A 22,012-nucleotide genomic window follows, 5' to 3' on the forward strand; every position below is an offset into this window, starting at 1 on the left:
CAGAATAGCATTGGGAGCTCTTCTAGAAGGCCTTCATGTTGAGTGGTTAGATCTATTAGCCACAAGGGTTGGACTGGTAATTCTAGGACACCTAAAGATCAGAGGTGGGAATTTAGCTCTGTTTCAGCTACATTGTTAATGTAAAGATTTGTGAGTAGGGGAGATCCCTACAGTTCATATCTCAAGAGGTGTCAAGTAGAGGTCATCTGTGGCTCAGGGGTCTGTGTTGGTCTGGGAGTTTCCCTGTTCTTTTAGGATGACCTTGGGCATGTCACATCCCCTTTCCTTGCCTCAGTTTCTCCAGCTCTGCACTGGAGTACAGTCTACCCCTGCCTTATGAGGGTAATTTGTTCCTGAAAAACCCCTCTTAGGGTGAATTCTCATAAGTCGAAAACATAATTACCATTAATTTCAATAAGAAGAAATTGTATGCGTTCCTGAACCCCAAAATTTACACCCATTTATGCTGAAACAACACCAAATCCCATTAAAATGAACACAATTACTTCAATAGTTAACGTTAGTTATCATAACACAACCTAACAAGGCATTTTCCCTTCATTAATTACAGTACAAAAGATGGGGAGGGAGATCTGCCAGGAAGCCAGTGCTGCCTTGTTTTGCATCATCACCAGGATGTGGTGGCTGGGCTGCAGTAGGAAGCGGGAGTTCAGGGGCGGCATGGAGCTCAGGAAAGTTCTCCCGGTAGTGAGGCCTGGGGAGCAGAGCTCGGGGCTGGGGCGGCTGTCCCAGGTGCAGAGACAGGGCTGCGAGGGGAACGGAAATCGAAGAGTGCCTGGGAGGGGGGTGTAAAGCCGGGTGGCTGCCTGTGACTGCAGAAGCGGGGCCGGTGCAAGGGGGCGGGCAGAGCAGGGCACAGGGAGGCAGCCCGGCCTGAGCACAGCTTAGGTTAAGTGCGGAGGGGGCGGTGCCAGGGGCTGTCCGTGAGGGGAGCTAGGCAGGCACAGGGGGCCCCCGGCTGGCGAGGAATGATGCCTTGCTCGTGTGGAGCTGCGCAGCAGAGAAGCCCCGCCAGTGGCGGCCGAGGCACTAAATGTGACAGAACGCTGCAGGGGGCGAGCGGTGCCTGAGACACAGTTGCGCAGGGTGGGCAGCAGTGGCCCCCTAGCTGCCCAGGGGCGCAAGTGGCAGGGGCGGGGCTAGGATGGGCTGCACCCCGAGCATCCACGTCTCGCAGGAGTGCCTGGGAGCCCACAGCCACTGGCCGGGCTGGGGCACGCGGCTGCTGCAGCGCTGAGACAGAGATCCAGACCAGCCACAGCAGTGTATCCTCCTAAATTCGAGGCAATGCCTTGTAAGACGAAGTAGGGGTATTAAATGCAATTCCTTGTAAATTTGAATTCTCGTAAGCTGAATAGGCATATGTCGGGGTATGACTGTATCCATACTTTACCCCCTGGTCCCCTCCTAAAGCTCTTTGAAATCCACAAATGAAAACATGCTATGTCTGCAAAACCTCATTATGGAAAAGTATTTGTGTTCATTGGTGGATGTGGCATTATCTTTTGGCACATGCACCACAACACACTCAACTATAAACAGATAGATACTCACCCTGTTGCTAAAGCTGGAGGAAAGAGCTGAGCTTTGCCCTGAGCCCTGTGGGGCAACAAACTCTACTTCTGTAAGACCAGCAAAGGAAACAAATTCCAGAGCAGGTTCCCCCTTTCGAAAGCATCTTCCCTCAGCCACAAGGTTACTCCTTGGCTGCTATTTGATCCAATTGGCCTGGTGTTTTTTTGAAAATAACTTAATAAGAAATAAGAAAAATAATTTAATCTGCTGGTTTTTGTTAACAGGGTCTACAGATTTGCATTGTTATCACAGTGCACTGGGATACCTTACGTTAAAAGTTGGTGTCATGCTAAAGAAGTTGCATTGTTCTCATCTGCGGTTTAAGTGCTAGTAGATCAAAACTGTAGAAAATACAGCAATCTGCCCACTAACATGCCAATGTGCTGCGCATGTGTGTGAGAGAGGGCTTGAGGAACCGGGAGCATGAGGAGACCTAGGATGTTACCAATCAATCTTATCTATATTTGTTATCTCCCTAGATGCTGTAAGTGGCTATTGAAAGCTGGGGCTGCAGAGTTGCCCTGGGTTGGGGCTGTGGTGGGCTTGCTTTATGGCTGGGATCTGGGCTGGCTCTTTTGCATTGCAAAAATGTTACCCTACTCAGCCAGGCAGATGCTCAGCTGAAGGGTCAGTGGACAGCTTGGTAATCTAACCCGCATAGGGGTGTCCCTTAGGGAGCTGTAACTCATGCAAATCCTGAATTTCCTTCAGTCCTCTTTGGTTCTGGCTCTTGGAAAGCAAGCTCACTTGGGCTAAGCAATGGGAGAGGTGTGATTTGGAATAGAGTCTTGTTTAGTCAGTGCTGACGTGGGAATAGATGAAGGCGTTATCCTGCTAGTGGATCTGTGGGGATGCGGCCCACCTGAACTGGCCCCCAGCAATCCCCCGAGCAAGGAGGAACAGACTGCCTCCCTGCACATCACACCCCGCACATCACCAAACTTACCGTCTGTTGAGACTCCAGCCCAACCCAGATAAAGTGACATCATCAGACATTGCTGATTGAAAATCCTTCCACTGTCTTTCAAAGTACACTACTGTACTGATTTGAAATGCCTCGTTGTGGTTACAAAGGATAACAGCCCAGGTGAGAAACGTTATAGAAAGAAAAACACAGTTGCCATTTTTGTGGGATTTACAAAAATGTACAGTCTGAAAGGGATAGCAGTGTTAGTCTGTAGCTTCACAAAAAAGCAGCCATCCTGTAGCACCTTAAAGACTAACAGATTTTATTTATTAGGTAATGTGCTTTCATGAGTGAGACCCACTTCTTCAGAGTTACCCATGAAAACTCATTACCGAGTAAGTAAATCTGTTGGTCTTTAACGTGCTACAGGATTACTTGTTTTTTGTAAATATGTGCAGGTGTTTGGGTGATGCACTGGGGCTGCTGTTCCAGGGAAGCCTGGTGTGCAGAGAAAGAAAGGACCAGAGGCACAGTGATTTCACTGGGGATGGACAGAACAGGGGACGGGAGCACTGGGAGCTGGCAGATGGAAGGGGTGATGTTTCTCAGGTACTAGCTAAGATTGTGAGTCATATGGTCTCCTCCCCCCCCCCCCACCTCCAGCAATAGGGATTTTTTCTTCTGGTATGTGGGTGTCAGCTCTTTGACACCACCAGCCTTTCAGACACTCAGACACTGTCCTCTAGGCCATGCCCATCCTGATTTCTCCTTGCAGGTTAACGGTAGATGCGCCCCAATCTGTGGTATGTCTCTTTGAATGGGTCACTTATGATATCCAGCCCCGGACCCTGTCTACTCTCAGCAATTTCAGATCAACCGCACGCAACACTTCAAAATAGTCTTGGTTACCAGTTTTACCATACACCTCTGCTCCTATAAACCACACAGCACTAATGAGCACTTGTGATAAAAGAAAAGAAGAGAAAAGAAAAGAAAAGTTGCTTTACTTGAGTGAGACAAAAGACTTAACTAGCAGTGAGAGACAGTGAGAGAAATAACTGGTTACACAATGCAGAACAGAATCATGGAACATAACACTGGGTCTACACCAGTGTTCCCTGTAAGCTGAGCACTTGGGCGGCTGACCAGCAGAGATTCAGGTGCCAACCAGCTGATTAGCAGAGCCATAGCCATGCACACTGGGCAACAAGTGTTTCTATTGGTGGTGCACATCCACATATGCCTTGGTGCACATAACAAAATTTATTCTGCCCATGGATGGAAAAAATTAGACCCAGTGTGCGCTCTCCCCAAAGTTGAGTTTGTTGAAGAGCTGGCTGATTTCACAAGATCCAGGAGCCACATGTTCATGAGGGGTTACCATGGTGAATGGACACAGAATACTTTTCCCTACGCTCTGTTAAGATGAAACAATCTTCTGTCTTTATTCATAGATGGGGCATCCCTGGCCTGTTTTAAAGTTCCTTTTCATCTCCAAGTGTTTTGGTTGCTTGCAGTCTTCCCTCTAATTTTTTCCATCCATGGGCAGAATAAATTTGGTGTGCCCCGATGCATGTGCGGATGTCCAGTACCAGTTGAAACACATGCTGACATCAGTGGGCACTCTGCTAATCAGCTGGGCGGCATTTGAATATCTCTTGGGTTGCCGCTGAAGTGCTCAGTTATAGGGGACACTGGTTGCTGGCAATTGTCTTTGATGGGTTCCCACTGATGAGGGTGTGGCAAGGGCAGACAACAGAACCTTGTGTTATGACCGGCTCCCTAGTGAGTGGTGCTAACTTCCTCTTGCTTGATGGGATCGTCCATAAGAGAAATGAACTCTAGTGCCTAATTTCTACTCCAAGTCCATAAAGCGTGCTTTCAGTATAAATGCAGTATTCCTTACTGTTGCCTGTGCATACAGCGCTCAATGACAGAGTCTTCTCCAGTTATGAGTTTTGGACAGTGTCTTTGCTTGTTACTCCTTGTGGATAACTGTCCTGCAAGACAAGTGTTTGGCGCTGCAACCCCTTTCTGACAACAGAAATTACTACACGACCCCAGGACTGAAGCCTGAGCCCATCCAAGCTCCATGTGAGCCTGGACGACCAATATCTGAGCCTTACTGCCCTGGCCAGGGGGAGCAAAGACCCAGGGCTTCAGTCCCAGGAAGGGGAACTTGAATTCCGCCACTCAGGGATTGATTCCCTCTGGCTTCAGCTTTGACCCCAGGTGATGAGCCTGGAGCTTTGGCTCTGGCCAGGGTGGTGGGTCTCGGGTTTCAGTCCTGGCCCCAGAAAGTCGAAGCCAGCCCTGGCGACCTCATTAAAATGGGGAACCAGCCCACAATTTGAGAACTGCTGGTGTAGCACGTTAGGTCTGAGGTGAGAGGTGTTTGCAATGAACAAGGGTCCCTCAGCCACAGGAGGGGACAGCTGAGTGTGGAAGGGATGCTCCTTTCTCAGATAAGAGAGTGTCGCAGGGAGCAGAGAGTCGGAGGGAAAAATGGAAGCACTAAGAGTGCCTGGCACTGAGTGCGGTTTTAAAAGACAAATAATCAACTCAAACTGTCAGTTAGTCTTATTTATGGCTTATTATTTTTCCTCTTTATAATTTTGTTTTTAACTGGAGTGAATTTAGTGCCAGTGAAAGACACTGCACTGACAGCTCTGCCGCACAAAGCGCTCGGTCTAGCTGCAGAATGGTCACAGCAGAGGCAGCGGAGGGGCCCCCTCCCACTGGCATTCCCCCAAGGCTACCCCTCCAGAAGGGCTGAGAGGAACATCTCAGTCACTTGGCGTACATGGCCCATGACTGTCTGGCCAGCTGCCCACTAGGAACCAGACTAAGGGCTAGCTTTTGAACCAGCACACAGCCCATGTGGCAGTGCTGTGCGGTGCTATGCATTGGGGTCCTCTTCTGGTGCCCGGGAAGGAGATCACAGGCCACAAAGTGGTGGGTGCTCTATGGCTCTTATAGCAGCCCCAGGTGTGGTCACTTCTGTGCCCTCTCGTGGGGAGGACAGAATCATAGAACATTAGAACTGGAAGGGACCTCGAGAGATCATCAAGTCCAGTCCCCAGTCACAGCAGGACCAAGTGCCGTCCGGAGTCTCTAGACCATTCCTGATAGGTGTTTATTCAATGTGCTCTTAAATAACTCCACTGATGGAGATTCCACAACCTTCCAAAGCAATTTATTCCGGTGTTTAACCACCCTGACAGGAAGTTTTTCCTAATGTCCAACCTAAACCTCCCTGGCTGTAGTTTAAGCCCACTGCTCCTTGTCCTATCCTCAGAGGCAAGGAGAACAATTTTTCTTCTTCCTTCTTGTAACACTTTTTTAAGTACTTGAAAATTGCTATCGTCTCAGTCTTCTCTTTTCTAAACTAAACAAGCCCAGTTCTTTCAGTCTTCCCTCAGAGCTCATGATAGTTCTCTGAAGACATCCACGCGGTGTGCAGCAGCAGTCAGTAAAGCAAATAGGATGTTAGGAATAATTAAAAAAGGGACAGAAAATAAGACGAAGAATATCTTACTTCCCCTATATAAAACTATGGTACGCCCAAATCTTGAGTACTGCATGCAGATGTGGTCTCCTCACCTCAAAAAAGGTATGTTGGTGTTAGAAAAGGTTCAGAAAAAGGCAAATAAAATGATAAAGGGTTTGGAACGGGTCCCATAGGAGGAGAGGCTAGAAAGACTGGGACTTCTCAGTCTAGAAAAGAGGAGGTATATAAAATCATGAATGGTGTGGAGAAAGTGAATACAGAAAAGTTATTTACTTGTTCTCATAATATAAGAACTAGAGGACACCAAATTAAATTAATGGGTAGCAGGTTCAAAACTAATAAAAGAAAGTTTTTCGTCACACAGCGCACAGTCAACCTGTGGAGCTCCTGACCAGAGGACGCTGTAAAGGCCAGGATTCTAACAGAGTTTAAAAAAGAGCTCAATAAATATTTGGAGGTTAGGTCTATAGATGGCTGTTAGCAAGGGGTAAGGTATGGTGCCTAGCCTTTTGTCAAAGGCGGAAGATGGATGGCAGGAGACAAATCACTTGATCATTGTCTTTGGTTCACCTCCTCTGGGGCACGTGGCATTGGCTACTGTCGGCAGACAGGATACTGGGCTAGATGGACCTTTGGCCTGACCCAGTATGGACGTTCTTATGTTCTCATGACCAAGACACTGCAGGTGTGGCCTCCCCAACAACTCTTGTGTGCTTTGTGGAAGGCTGGAGCCATGACACGTCCACTGGGTCAGGATTATCTGCGCATATGGCGGGGGCCAGAGGAGGGCCTGGGAACACAAGCTCATGTCATACTGTAGGCTACTGAGCTGCCATCAGATGGGCCACAGTGTCTGCCACCCAGTATGTCCAGGGTGGGGGTGGAGTGTTGTTTCCATAGTGCTCCCTCTGTGGAGTGAGGGTGGGGGAAGGAAGGAGAGGGTGGGATGGGACCCACATTCATGCCCCTGGCAAAACCAGCACAGGGTTAATATATAGGGAGCACATTAACTCCTATGCAGGCTCCTTCACAAGGGGAAGTTCCTACCCAACCCTTCATCCCAGAGCAGAAAATGGAGAATTGTTGCTCATCCTATATGTATATGTGCAGGGACAAGTCCCCCTCTCTGATGACATGATCCTAAGGCAAGTACAGGGGAAATCCTTGCAGAATTCTGTTCCAAAGCCCTGATCTGTGCCTGGGAGAGATTGATCTGGATCTGGGATACCACAAGCTGTTGATGCCCCTTGTGCTTCTTGTTGCGATGGAGTACTGGAGTTGATGTGAGAGTGACCGGCAGTCAGTTTATCATGTCTGTACTAGATAGGTTCTAGGCTCCCCTGGATTGGTAGCTGCTCTCTTAGTCAGACTCAGAGTGAAGACAACCCATTAGGATTCTTAGGTTCTAGTCCTGGCTTTGCTGTTTACTTGGCCTAATGCATGGTAAATCTGAATGACCTTGTCAAAATTAGCATGACTTTGGGCAAGCTACTTAATTTCGTGGTGCCTTCATTATCCTTACTATAAAGTAAGAAAAATACTCTGGAGTCTCAGAGATTGTTAATAGCTTGTAAAGTGCTTTGAGGCCTTCCTCTGTAAAGTAGTATCAAAATGCAAAATACAATTATTGCGCTGCAGTACTTTGTTTTCCTTTAAGTAGGACTCAGAAGCGCAAATTAAACAGACTGTTGTTGCTGAGTCATAAATGCTATATAAAGTGATCTATCCATAACAGTGAAATGTGGGCCTTATATGCTAATCTGCTTTTAATGTACATGTGTCTGAACTGTTCACTGCTCATGGAGGCAGTGTAGTCTAGTGGTTGGACCAAGGGATGGAGAGTCTTCTCCTGAGGCTGGTTCCTGGCTCTGAGAGGAAGTGCTGTCTGGGGAAGAACAGACAGAGTCCAATTTGCTGGGTTCTGTGTCTGGATCAGTGAGGCTATGTGATCCCATAGCCTGAGCAGGGCTCTAGAAACCCTGTAAGATTACCGCTTGGGTGGCCACCCAGGAGAGATTCAGGTGCCTCCCAGCTAATTAGCAAAGCACCCACAGCACTTAGAGCTGGCAGCACGTGTTTCTGTTGGTGGTGTACATCTACACATGCCTCGGTGCCCATAACAATATAATTATTCCGCACACATATAACAAAGAGAGGGAACATTGACTCCTGGGTTCTGTTTTCACCTCTGCCCTCAGTCCTTCTGTGACCGTGGCCTCTTGGGGTGTGCCTCAGTTTCCACGTTTTTGAAATCGGGGTGATGCGGCTGCAATGGGCAGCTGAATTGGGTCAGGAGAGACCGTTGCCACTGGTGGCTGGAGGGTGTTATAATCCTGCCTAGCAATATTGGGCTTGGCTTCTAACACGCCCCTACTTCATTTTCCCCCTTCCCCACTCCCGCCCACCCTCCTGGAGAGCTGAGAACAAAGGACCCGGGGGTTCTTCCAGTCTGTGTGGTGCCTCGTGGCGCTAGCAAGAGCATTGCCGCTTTTTCGTTCCCCCCCCCGCCATTTCCCTTTTAAGGGGATGCCCGCCCCTTTCGCCTCCTCACTTTGCTCCTCCTCCCCCTCCCTCGGAGCGCCGCTGTACGCAGGCCAGGGCGCCCTCTAGAGGGCAGAGCTGGGGGAGCAGCCAGCCGCAGCAGCCCCTTTGAACGGGTGCCTCAGTCTCCGTCCCTGGGAAGTCAGATCGAGGCTGGAGTTCCATTGGAACCCTGCGCTGCATTCCATTCATGCTGGTCAGAAGGCGGCAGCGGAGCTAGAGAGGCGCGGAGCCCCGGCCGGCTTGCAGGGAGCCCCGGCTGCTGGAGGGGTGTGGAGTGTGATTATGGCTGGCACATCTGAAGCGAGCGCCAGTGCAGGCTGTAAGTAACCAGAATCCAACTTTCCTCCTCCAGCTCCCAGGATGCACGGCTCCCCCCTCGCTCTGCTAAAAAAGAGGCGGTGATTGTGCAGCGAGAGGCAGGGGCAAAGGTGCTGGTACAGGAGGGCGAGGGGGTTGCAGCGCCGTTCTCCTGGCTCCGGAACAGTTGTGCCCCGTCTGAGAGAGCCACGCCGCAGAGGGGAAATGCGGTGCGGGTCTCCGCTCTTGGGGAGCCTGTGCGTTGCTGGGGTAGGGTTTGCAATTTTCCCCCCGCCTGCGGGGTGAGACTTCTTTCTCTCCGCGTGCACTGGGGAAGGAGAGGAGTTTGCTGGATTCTTGGGCTGGGTGGGATGGCTGCTGTGATTTTGTGTGTGTGTGTGTCTGCCTGCCTGCGCGCGTTGTGTGGTGCCGGTGCGGAAAGAATGCAAACTAGGGAGACAAGAAAATGTTTGGGGACATGAGAGGAGGGGGGTATTCGCCTAGCCCCAAAGGATCAGCGGGGGAGAGTGGATCGCACGGGGGGCTCGGCTTCAGAACGAGTCTGAATGGCTTCCCCTGAAATGTGGCAAGGCTGCAGCGGAAAGAGTTTACAGCGAACGTGAAGAGGGTTTGCTGTTAAAAGTGGGGAGGAGAAGGAAATCGGCTGCCTATGAAATTGACGAAAGGGTGAGTGTGGGGAATCGGGGGGGGGTGTGAAATGGGAAGGCGTGAAATTAACCAGCCTGTGGTTGTAACAGCTTCATTTAGAATAGATGGGTGTGTGTGTGTGGGGGGGGGGGGAGAAATAGCTGAAGCTGGGTAAAACGTGCTACTGCTGTTTCCCTGCATGAGGAGGGCTGCGAGGGAGAGACACCCCCCCCACCCCCGTCACAACATGCCATGGCAAATGTGAAAGGTACGGAAGAGCTAGCGCAAGGGGAAATGCAGCAGGCGGGTGGATTGTGTGTATGCATGGCAGGGAGTGAACCAGGAGGGAAAGCCAGGCCGGATCGCTCTGCATTTTCACTGGCCTGGCGCTGCATTTATTTTAGAAAGATGTTTGGTTCCCCCTCCCCGGTTTAAGCCCTAGGGAGGGAAACGGATCTGGCTGTTGGAGGGAGATGGGGCGTTTGTTTAGTGAAGGCTGTGGAAGCTGCACTGCATCTTCTTCCCCACCCCTTCGCTTGCTGGGGACTTGTGGAGACGAGCTGGGTCTGGGCTCGAGCGGGGAAGCAGTCCTGCGCGGATCTGGAGGCTGCGAAGCTGGGAAATTGCTGTGCGGTGCAATAGTGACTAACTCTCGAGTCATCCTTGCGCTGGATCCGGCTGTGGAGATACCCCTTTAGACTGTGTTTATTTCCCCGATTCCCTCGGGCCTGGGTTTAAAGGGAAAAGTTTACTCGGATTGTTCACAACCGATATGTTTTAATAGACGGTGGGGTGCAGATGCTGGGTGGGGGATGGGGATCCTTTTTATTTTTTTTCTCCCCAGTGTGTAATTTAGTAAGAGGTGTATAAGGTCTAACTCTGCTCGTGTTGTGCTCCGTTTTCTAGGGGCATGCCCAAATGTGGGTGTCAGGGAAGGGAGGGAAGAGCCCTGTTCTATTGCTCATCTGAGCCCTTGGGGCTGTTCTTACTCTGGGTGTCTGGGGTGGAGGAACTTTGCCTCCTGTAGCATAGGGTTTATCTTTTATTTGGGCCAGCATGCCTGGAGGCTGGTGTTGCTTTTGTTTTGGGCTCCTGGTGGAAATGCCTCCTGGGCCTTAGCTGGTTGTAGGGCAGAGAGAGGGGCACTCCTTGGCTTGGGTAACATGCCACTTCTTCCAAGGCAGTAGTGGGCGTACATAGGCAGGGGATTTTGTGGGCTGTAGGGGTACACAAGGCATGGTAGATGCATTCTGGGTTGCGTGGGTCTCAGTTGCTGTTGCCCAGCTGGGAGGATTTTCATTCCCATGCTGGGTTTCCTCTTTCTAAGATGAAGCAGCTTTTTTCTGTGCCTGTAAAATTTCCTCCACTGCCTGCATTAACTGGGCTGCGCTAGTGAAACTGACCAGAAAAGCTCAGCCTAGAGACTTCTCCAGGGTTTATTCCTTGAATCCCCTGGAATGGGCAGTGGGAGTGAGTCTTTATGATTAGAAATGTGCTGAGCATTATAGTCTCTTTGCTGCTCTGTGCCTTGGTTTCCCCATCTTCAAAATTCAGAGGCTAACTGAATCACACAAGAGTGTTGTGAAGATTCATTCAGGTTTGCAGTGTGTTGAAAAATCTAAAAGCAGTTTATGGGTGAAGCCTTTATTACACTGTAGTTTGTGAAAGGCTGCTGTACTTTTCCCCACAACATGTATTTATGACTGTGGCCATATCTATTTCTACAGGGTGGATTTTTCTCTATTTATTGTGGCATAGTGTGTGTGAATCCCTCTGTATCACCATGGATGGAGGTGAAAAGAACTGTTTGCCTTCCTTTCATTTTCCTTGACTGCTTGCATGCACCCCTTTGCTGAGGACTGGACGCACTCATGCAGCTCTCGTGTGTTTGTGGGAATTTGCAAATACTCAATGACATAGTTTGTGAAAACACATTTAAATCCTAAGAGGGTTACAAGGAGGAGGGAGGAACATTTTTCTCCTTGGCCTCTGAGGATAGGACAAGGAGCAATGGGCTTAAACTGCAGCAAGGGAGGTTTAGGTTGGATATTAGGAAAAACTTCCTAACCATCAGGGTGGCTGAACACTGAAATGAACTAACTAGGAACGTGGATGTTGTGGAATCTCTATCCCTGGCGATATTTAAGAGCAGGTTAGATAGACATCTGTCGGGGGTGGTCTAGAAGATGGTGCTTCGTCCTGCCATGAGAGCAGGGGACTGGACTTGATGACCTCTTGAAGTCCCTGTCCCTTCTAGTTCTAGTGCTCTATGATTCCTATTTTTCTTGAGATTTTATGGAGTAGGTGTTTTTGACTTTCCGGCCCACACCCCAAACAATGACATTCTTCCTTCTCTCCCTAGCAAAATGTGTGTGTTTGTACTGATGGAGATGGAATAAGGATAGACAGTATATAAGTGGAACTTGACATGAAGATCAGTGGTTAAAGGTGAGATGGTTTGAGAGGAAAAATAAGGCCTTATCCTTTCTGGTTAATTCCCTTGTCCCTCATGCTTCAGGGAGAGAAAAACAAGGCAACTATGTGCCAATAAACATTCCTGATCATCCTCTTAAGTCAGAAACTCTGAGGGGAGAAAAGTTGCGAAGATGAGCTGCACTTCTTGTTTGCTTCAGATAAATCAGTTTGCAGGGAGTATTCTGTGTAAGAGAATATTGTTAGCCTTTTGCAGGAATGAAAATTACTCATCTCTTCTGCAAGGGGGCATGTTAAAAGGGACAAGAAAAGGCTGTTGGCTACATCAAAGGTTATCCATTTGAAAACACCATTTTCCTCTGAACAGCCTCTAATTGCTTCCTGAACAGTCTCAAGGTCTTTTGTATATACTCAGTGGGTAAAATGAGTGACTCGGTGTATCTCTCTCAAGATATCAGTGAGCAAATGTGCAGAGTAAAAAAGCCAAGGAAAATCAGCAGGATAGAAAACTCTAGATGATGTGGAGATAATTTCTTAAGTGGTTACAAAGAGAGATGTCTTTGCATCTGAGTATTTGCATATTTCAGCTCTTCTGATATTAGTAAATTACAGTGTTAAGAGAAGAGAGACAGTATCCAGGTTGCGTGGGTGGAAAGGAAGTTTGGATTCACAATACGTGATTATATAGCATATGGATACACCACGAGGAAGGGGAGCTGGGAATCCAGTGCACCGCATTCCAGATCTCTGTGTTACTTGAATGTGCCCAGTGTCATCTGTTATGCAGTGAAGTTAAACAGATCTGTCTCTTTGGATTAAGATCCCAGTGGAGTTGAATAATGTGTAGTCCTTCTCCAGTGGATTTGTAAGAAAACAGCCAGGGGGATGGTTTTGTCTTTCACAGTTTGGTCACTGTGTTTTGCAGATCACGTTTTAAAGACTATTTTTATTGTATTTTTGTTAGTGCAGTAAGATATCAATATTTGAAAGCTCTTGTTCTTAATCAGACATGTTGAGGGATGGGAATGGAAGACAGCCTGAAGTTTTACCCGTGAAGCTCCCTTTCCTGAAGTGTAAGATTTGGAGTAGAGCCTGGGCATCAATCTTCTTGGACTCTCTCCTTGTGATTTCTGGATGTAATTTTTTTTCTTTTGTTTTTGTCCAGAAGCACTTTTGGTGGTTGTTGTTAATGGCGGCGAGAACGCTGAACTAGCTAATCAAGTCTCTCCTGACTAAAATTGGGATTGGATCGGAGGACACACATATGTGCTTAAGACTGTTGTTTATTTAAGGGGAGACTTGCATTGCTGCAATTGGAGGGGACAGTAAAAGCTCGTGCTTTGCCTATCACCTGTGGGTGCATGTTTCTCACCTCCTGCCATTCGGACACAAGAAGAGACGACCATGCAGCCATTCCTCTCCAAAACTGGTACGTGGCATGTGAATCCAGTGCAAGTCTGTGCATTTCAGTGGAGTTACTCTCCGTTTGAACCCTAGTAGAACTGTCTAGCCTGTAGTTCAGCTCTGATGACAGACTCTTGTTTGTGCCTTGAAGGCCAGGTTGGTTACAGGTTATGGTTGCTACGTGACTGACTCCTTTCTTTTGCAAGGCCCAGAGTCAAGTGTGCTGGTGTGTATGTGTAAATGAGCCCTTTTGGCACATGGGAGAAACCATGCTCACCAAGCGGAATGCATCTGTTCGCTCTCTGGGAATCCCACTGGATGTGGAGACCACTTTAGTTTATAGTTTGGGTTTCTCTGGTAGCTCGGCCCCTATCTACCCTTAGCTGCCCAGGGCTCCCCACTTCCGTGGGCGGTTTTTCTAGTCCCATGCAGATTATGGGAGCTTGGCACCATCTCCTTTTGCTCCAAGGCTTTGCCTGGCAGACACAGATGTTGAACAGCATCAGACTCTATGTGACCAACCCCATAAAGAACAAAATACTTGAAGTGTACAGCTCTTGGGTTGCTGTTCACGGTAATCCATCACCACCTCCTCAATCCCTCCTCCAGGTCTGCTGCTTTTGCAGTGCCTGTAAGAGACTAGCCAAGGAAGTCCTCTGAGTGCGTACCCTGTTTATTTCCCACGAGAGACCTGCTCTTTTATGTGGTGGGAATGGAACTGGGGCGGTGGGACTGAAACTTGCAGCTGGTGCATATGGGGGAGGCAGTGGGATGTGGAGTTTAGCTCAGAAATGGACACTGATTTTTTTTTTTTTTTTTTTTCCTCCTTTTGGATGTTTGGTTTTTGATTGGATGCCCAACCAGAGACACCTGGGGCGTGATTCCTCAGAGAGGCTGAGTGCCTGCAGCTGTAGCTATGTCCAGTGACAGTTGAGTGCTTCTCCCCTCTGAAAATCAGGCCCCGTGTGTGCTAAGATGAGCACCAGTGCCCTCCCTTGAAAGCGGAGCTTCACTGTATTGTATCCCCTTCAAGACACTGTTTGTGCAGCGTGTGGCTGGTCCAAGGGCTGCTGCGTTCTAAACAACGCCCCCTTTATAGATCTGATCCACTGAGGGATGCGGGTGCATGTCTCTGGCACGCGCGCACACACGCACACACAGACGCGCACACAGCCTGCACCCTGGTGCTGTTGCCACAGTCCGCATTGGGTACAGCACATGTAAGCACAGACAGCTTCTTCATCTATATGCCTCTGGGAGTCTTGTTTGAGCAAATGTCATGTGCACTGTGGTGGTGAAGTGCTAACTAAGAAATAAATCTGGCTGGTCGTCTGCAGAGCCAGCAACACTGACTGAATCTTGAGCTGCCCTAGCAAACACAGTGTGGCTCGCGGTGTCTAATGCCTTTCATGCCGAGGAAGTCTTCTAGCTGGTAGCCGGAGGAGAGCCAGTTGTGCTCTGCAGGAGAACATCATTCTGCACCAGTTGAGGTGGTAATCGCTTTTTTAAAAAAAGTGAAATCATTCAAGCGAGCAGCTCGGCCATGTCCAGGCGTTTCCTGTTGGAGCAGCCTTTCCTGTTAGATGCTATGTTTGTGATCTATCCCAACTTCTCCCTGGCTTTCATACGCCTGCTGCTTCTAACCCTCTTCCACTTCAGGCAAACCTCTCTGACTAGGAGATTAAATGTAGCCCTGCTGGCTAACAAAGCCTCACTGTTTAAAAACTGATGTTCTTTATTTAGGGCAGGCATGAAAAGCACCTGCCAAAGCTCCTTGTTCCCTATGTGAAAAAATGCAGAAGCCAATTTAAATCAACTTAAAATACAAACGCTGAGTCTAGACTGTCAAACTTAAACTGAACTGAGTTTTCTAGTGTCCTTGCATGAAAGGTGTTAAGTAAATGCAAAGCATATAATATAATCCTGGGTTGGTGACAGATGAAGGTCTTACAGTTACAAGAGCACTGCAACAAAAGGGTGGAGGGTCAACCATTGTCAAAGGCTCCATGTGTATTTGGTGTGGTGTTTTTAGCATTGTTTTCACCCTTTCTGGGTATGGCAGTATTTTAATTGAACAGAATATTCTTTTTTTTTTTTTTTTTTTTTTTTTTAAATTTATGAACTCTAGATTTGTCTTGTAATCTCTCTGATGTCCTAGTACAGTATGAGCCTCTCTAATCCGGAACACTCTCATCCAGCAAACTGTGTAATCCACCATGATTTTTAGTTAGTAGCATGAGCACTTATCATGGGTGTGGCTAAATTTCCTGTGGTCCCATACAGTTTGTTTACAGACAACAGTCCTGGCTCTTGGTGTTCTGTGCTGTTGTTTAGCTGTAATTTACCCCTACATGTCTTCTAAGGGCCCAGTAAGCAGCAGAAGTGTTGGTAATGTGCTAGAAAATATTGACCTCCTGTTGTTCAGCAGATTCTTTCGTCCGGCACCCGTCGTGTCCCAAGGGTGCCGGACAAGAGAGGTTCAACCTGTAGTTGGGGTATGACGCTGGGGTATAGGAAACCTGAGTTCCACGCTGGACTTGCAGTGTAGCTTTGGGCAAGTCCCTTTGCTCCAGTGTGCCACAGTTTCCCCAACTGTGCAGTTAGGGGTGACAGTCATGCCTCACTGAAGAAAAATGGTCTGAGATCTCTGGATGGAGTAATTGGAAAGGATGATGTGCTATGATGGCACAGGTAATAGTCACCTCACAGCAACTGGACTGCTCTTTCCTGATGGTGCCCCTACATTGTTCTAGTACCCAAAGGTGTTAGGAGGCCCCTTGCAATCTCTCTGTGTCTCTCTTTGAGTTGCCCAAATATAGCCAACACCATCAGCCTTGGCTCTCCCACCTGCGCTCCCATGCAGGTTGTACTGCAGTAGCTTGATAAAGGCTGCTCGATGGCCGACAGCTTGCAGAGCAGCCTGCATGCTTTCCACCTCCCTCCCCTAGTGCTATCGCATGTATCCCTCAATCTGCTGGCCAACTTGGCACAGATGAGAAGTAGTAATCCAATTTGGGCACTTTAACTGCACTTTGCTAACCAAGCCTCTGGCCAGCGCTTGGGAACTTTAATCTGCCTAATGACCCCAGCTTTGGGGACTGATGACTGCCCATTTGTTTTATTTATTTCGTTTTACTTTGGTTGTTGGCGATGAACATGATGCCTTAGAGAGCTGATTTCCAGAGTCCAGCCTCTTGTGTGTAGCACTTTACAGATTTGTCTAACAGTGGGAGAAAACGTATATTGAATTGGTGTTTTTTTTCTTTTTCTTTCTCCCTCTCTCCATCCCCCTTTTCTGTTCTTCTCCTTTCTTTTCTTGTAAAAACAAACCCCTCTAGACACAGCAGTTTTGAAATATACTATTATTTTCAGGAAGGTTCAGCCAAGAAAAATAGTCTCTCTCTTCCTTTGGTTGCCTACTGTTTAATGTACAAAATACAGGGGTGGTAATTGCATTAAAATGTATATAATTATACTGAAGGAAAAAAATCTTGTTAATTGCATCGGGGTTTTGAACTGATAAGTGTTGAGTGATTCGTGTTTTCTTCAGAGTTCACCAAAGCAGAGCTGCAGTTCGCAATGCAAGCGTTGAGGAGAGAGGCTTGTTTTCATACCATTTACAGAAAGTAAGTGAAACATTTAGACTTTGAGCTGAAGTATTGCTCAGATCTGTACTTGGCCCCTCATTACTGGCCTCCAGGGCTTGATCCCATGAAGTGTGGAATGCTCTGGCCCTGATCCAGCCAAGCCCTTAAGCACATGCTTAACTTGAAACAGTTGTGTAGCCCCATTGACTAAGTGGGGCTCGGTGAGTCTTCAGATAAGCATGTGCTTACATGTCTTTCTGGACTGGGCCAAAGTGTCCCAAGTTTATGGCAGCATGAGTCCCCAAAAAGCTGGGAACCGCAGCCACACTGACACATGCCGCCACTGACTCCGATTAAGAAGGAAATTTTCCCCCTTGGTTTTGTCATACAAATTACTCAAACTAATTGTACAGTTGTTCAAGTGGATCAAGGGTTGTTTGATGCCCATCTCTGAAACATTTGGGTTTTGATCATTGTCAGAGGCAGGTCGTTGGCCTTGATAGATCATTCTGACAGGGTGAAGCAAAGAGTTGTTTAATGGTTTGAGACGCACCATGAATTTGGAAACCATGTATCCTCTTGAGAACGCCAAACCTGCTAAAGTTACAGGTAACACCTAAGGTGACAGTAACGGAAGGAAGTGTTTTGCTTTGTGAATTTCTTAGCACTTTATGTATAGTCCATTTTATATGTCCTCTAGCTAATCAGTTAGCTTCTCACTTGTGGTAAAGACCTTTCTATAAATATTAACAGAAGAACAGGAAAACCCTTACAGTATTTGGAAAAATAAATTCCAGGCTGTGCTGATTGAAGGACATTCCATAAATATGTTCATTGCTTACAAAAATGTCTAGTTAGTGTATTGGATGCGTTCCTTTATAATACCCCACCAGGAGTGAAGAGGATTTGGGCTCTAATCCTGGCTTTGCCTTTGACTCGCTGTGTAAATGGCAAGAGAGGTTGAGCTGGGGTCTGGATTTGGTCCTAAGTTTGCGTGTGACTCTTGTCTTTTTCTAGCAGAATGAGTCTGAACAGCCTGAACTCTGGCAAAATGCAGATCAGGGTTTTTGCAAATCTAGATTCAGGAGTGTTTGCAATTTCATTCAAATTAAACAAGTCACCTCCCCTCTCCTGGTCTTGCTTTCCCTATCTGTGAAATGGAAATTAAGAGATTTAACTACACCCCAGGGAGACTGAGCATCTGAAGCCATAACAAGATAATGAAGTGCTTTGAGATCTTTGTATAGAGAGCATGTGGGAAGTGTTGACTGTTTCTACTTCTATAAGAAGGAAGGAATTGTTCCTTAACCAGAGAGAGGGAGCCTCTGAAGAGGTGATGTGTAGTTTGTGGTGGGAAGCTTAGAGCTGTGATGTCTTCGAGAAAATGTTTGAAATTCATCCTCTCTCAAATCTGCTATGTTGCTATGTCACACTTCCCTCCACCCCCATCTCCTCCCCAGTCATTTTTATTCCTAGAAGTGTTGGCATGAGCACAGATGCTCTGATTTGTAAGCGTCAGTCTGTAGTTTCCTACCTGAGGTCCTGTTCTTTGGTGACAGAATCATTTCCAGCTGTGATGATACAAATGGGGGTGCAGGTTCTTGCCTCCGGTGGGATAATAAGCAGCCAGTGGATCTCTTAGAAAGCTGAGAGCTGCTTTTCCAGGGTGTTGTCACGAGCAGGAAACAGGGGAAGAGAAATACAGGGGAATACCAGCAGAATTGTTTCCAAAATAGAATGTTTGGAGCTGTGCATGTGCCAATGAGCCTATACAACATAGAGTGGGCCTCTGTGAAATTGATGATCATTATTAGTTCCGTTTATGTAGCACCTTGAGGCCTAAACAGAGACTGGGGGGGCCCCACTGTGTTAGACATTGTTCCTGCTCCGAAAGGCTTATATTCAAAATAGGGAAAAGTGGGTCAGAGGACAAACTGAGGCCCAAACAAATTTTGAGACCATAATGTACAATTTAGGGCCAATGTTGAAATCTAAATCACAAATTGCATGCAATATATTGCAGCGTGGTGTGGCACACAGTAATATGGCCCTCCTTGCCCCTTACGCCATGAGGTCATGCCACTTGCTTGAGCTTCTGTGGATATTTTCATTATTTTAAAGTGAGTGTCTCTGGGCGCATTGGTGCGCCTTAATCCCTGCCTGGAAGGAGACAGATGCAGTGCGAAATCAAAATCCAGTTGTCTTGTCTCCTTTGCTATGACAGCTGATGAGTGAGTTCAAATCACTTACGCTCACGTGTCCATACGCCCGCAGGGGCGCTAGAACAGTTTGGACAGTGGGGTGTGCTGAGAGCCAATGACCCAAACTGTAAACCTTGTATCTGATGGAAACTACTTCAAACCTGCAGGACCTTCAGTTCCAGCACTTATGTATGTCCTGAAGATGCTGCTTGGAGTTCATTTCCTATATGCACCCATCAGCCTGTGATGCTTCCTCACTGCTGACCTGGGCTGGATTTGAACCAAAGGCATCAAAGACAAAAAGCTCTGCATCCTATCTTGCCAGCCAGCCAGCCCCTGTTCTTGTGGCTACTCTCAAACACTGAATTCCTTTGGTGTCTGCTTTGTTGAAGTCAACAGTCAGGCAGAGTAGAATGTGACTCTATTAGTAATGGAGAGATAGCTGTGTTAGTTTATATTCTATCAGGACAAAAAAGCAGTCCAGTAGCACTTTAAAGACTAACAATAATTTATTGGGTGATGAGCTTTCATGGGACAGACCCACTTATTCAGACCATAGTTTGTGTTGACTGGATACTTGGTCCTTCCTGCATTTAAACTAAAACCTCTGTTGCTCTGGTAAAACGTAGGTTTCCTTCTCTGTTTTGTTGCTGTTGAAACATTTTCAGTGTCTTCGCTCTCTCCCATCCTGTGGGCCAGAGAGACTTGGTGAGCTTTTAGGTTTTCTCCCTGCTTGCAGCTGTGCCAGGCCTGCTCCATGTAGAACAATTTAAAAACTCCTTGCACTATTGTGGGACTGGAGCTTTGAAATAAGAGGTTCCGAGTCTTGACTTGTCTTCCAAGGGCTCTTTCTCACTGTCTTCTCTGTAGGTGGGAGCCTCTGTGCTTTGGGCTGAGCCAGGCTTCCAGCAGGGACTGAGCTGCTGTGAAAGAAGCAGCTAACAAGGAGGGGAGCCAAAGCAAAGCCCCTTGTGAAAGGGAAAGTGGAGCGGATTGGTCTCAGGTAAACCTCGTCATGAGACCTGCATTAGCGAGGGAATGAGGGGAATTGGAGGTACAGCTGATGCCAAGAGTCAGTTCACTCACCTTTACAGAGAACGGAGAATTTGCTCCGGGGAGTGAGTCTGCCCAAGAGTCGGCAAAATCTCCCCTGCGAGCTTGGGAAGGAGAGGTGCCTTCCTGCTGCTGGAAGGGCTGTGGATAATCAGTGGGATTGCTGGGTTGGCAAGAGGCTAAACTCCTGCTGTTCTTAGATGATGGGTGTGGGTGAGGGAGAGAGACAACGTTCCAGGGGGACTGGCTGCTGGAGGTGTGGTGAGCTTGGGAGGGGAGGGTTGATGGTTAGTATCTCTGGCTGCGCTGGCCTACGAAGGGGCTTGCAGCAGGTGGTTAGGAGGCAAGGAATAGATCTCTCTCTGTGTGCATGTGTGTAATTCCCAGCAGTCTGAGAGCTCAGCTTGTGCACTGAACCATGACTGGCCTACTAGGATTCTGTATATAGTAACCTAATTGGCTCCCTGTTCCAGTAGCTTGTCCTTAGGAGATGCATCAACAGCTGGTAAAGTTAAAGGCATTGCTCCTTTGTGGTACATAGGGTCAATTCCAGAGATGCCATGATGTGCCAGACGTGGTTCCCCAATAATACGTTTAAGGGGACAAAGGGAAAAAATCCCACTGCTGACAAGGTTGCATAGAACAGAAACTCATCTCTGTGGCTGTCGATTTGTGTGTTTGCCTTCCCACCCACCCCCTGTGCACCTGATATGGTGAGCATGGGTGTGGACTTGCTGCGGTTGACCCCTGCCTCTGACACTTGTTCTTCGTATAGCGACCGGAAGAGCCTGGCGCACATCTATCTTGAGTGCACTAGTTACAGCCCCTCTTCTGACTCCTTTGGAAACTCCTGTGGAGGTTCTGGCTGCACTTCTCCCCTCACCTACTGATCCTTGCACACCCCATCCGTGGCCCCACAAAGTCACGGAGCCTCCTTCTGGCTATGGCTAAGATGGCCATTTATAAGACCCGGAAGAGGAGGCGGGGGTGGGAGGTGGGACTGCCACTGTAGGGCTTGCTTTTGCTCCCTGCGACATTCACACAGCTGGGTGGAGTTCCTCGGGGTGGTGGCCACTGGCTCTCAGTGCCTTTGGGGACCAATGCGTGCTCTCTGGGTTGCTCTCCTCTCTGTTCCCTTCCCCCTCCCTCATTTTGGCCTTATGACCTCCGGGCTTGTTCCTGTTTTTCTTGTCTGTTGTCCTCCCGTAACTGTTTGGGTTCCCAAGTCAAGTGGCTCCCCACCCTCACCGGGGGGGATCTTATAGCTTCCTGCTCACTTCTTGGTTCCCCAGTAGGACCCCCTAAACATCAGGGTTCGGCGCCTGAAAATGATGGAAAATGTATTTGGCCCTGGCACTATCTCGCTGTGTTCACCTTACAAAATTCAGTCCACCTAGAATCTCGGCTCAAGAGAGGCCCAGGACTAGAAGAGCCGGGGCTGGATTCGTTGCTTGTGTGCAGTAGCAGGGACTGAGGGGCTTGTATGGCTCTCTGGCTGCTTTGTGCCAGGTACAAGCCAGTGGGACTAGCTGCTTTCTTAAGCACCAATTTCATCTCCCAGCATTTCCAACCCCAGGCTGCCACTGGAGCTGACTGGTAACGGGAACAGCTGTGATCGGCGCAGCTTCTCAGGGTAGGCCCTGCTCCTCCAAGAGGCCTGGTATGATGGGGAATTGAGAGTGCAGCTGGGAGGGAGAGGACCTCCAGTAAGCTGGGCAATGAGCTCACGACAAGTTGGGCTGAGCTTGAAGCTGATCCCTCCAAGACACTGTCAGGAATCGGATTTGTATTTCCCCCATGAGAGCTCTCCCCATGATGACTCACTGCGGCA

At 48.2% G+C, this 22,012-nt stretch overlaps 1 protein-coding gene across 7 annotated transcripts in view; it reads left to right on the forward strand.

Annotated features, from left to right (window-relative positions):
- Positions 1–8,695: 8,695 nt before the first annotated feature.
- Positions 8,696–22,012, forward strand: part of PLXNA1 (plexin A1) — a 280,654-nt gene continuing 267,337 nt past the window's right edge. Inside the window, exons 1-3 of one of the 7 annotated variants that reach the window (XM_075005958.1) lie at positions 10,064–11,100; positions 11,866–11,951; positions 13,102–13,365. The gene's annotated coding sequence lies outside the window, so the exon portion shown is untranslated. Of the gene's footprint in view, positions 8,878–8,992; positions 9,126–9,439; positions 9,543–10,057; positions 11,952–13,101; positions 13,366–22,012 lie in introns of those variants that run through there. The other 6 variants (XM_075005963.1, XM_075005962.1, XM_075005957.1 and 3 more) reach the window with 6 other exon arrangements.

Source organism: Carettochelys insculpta, chromosome 11, assembly GCF_033958435.1.
Source record: "Carettochelys insculpta isolate YL-2023 chromosome 11, ASM3395843v1, whole genome shotgun sequence".
Taxonomy (NCBI): Eukaryota; Metazoa; Chordata; order Testudines; family Carettochelyidae; genus Carettochelys; species Carettochelys insculpta.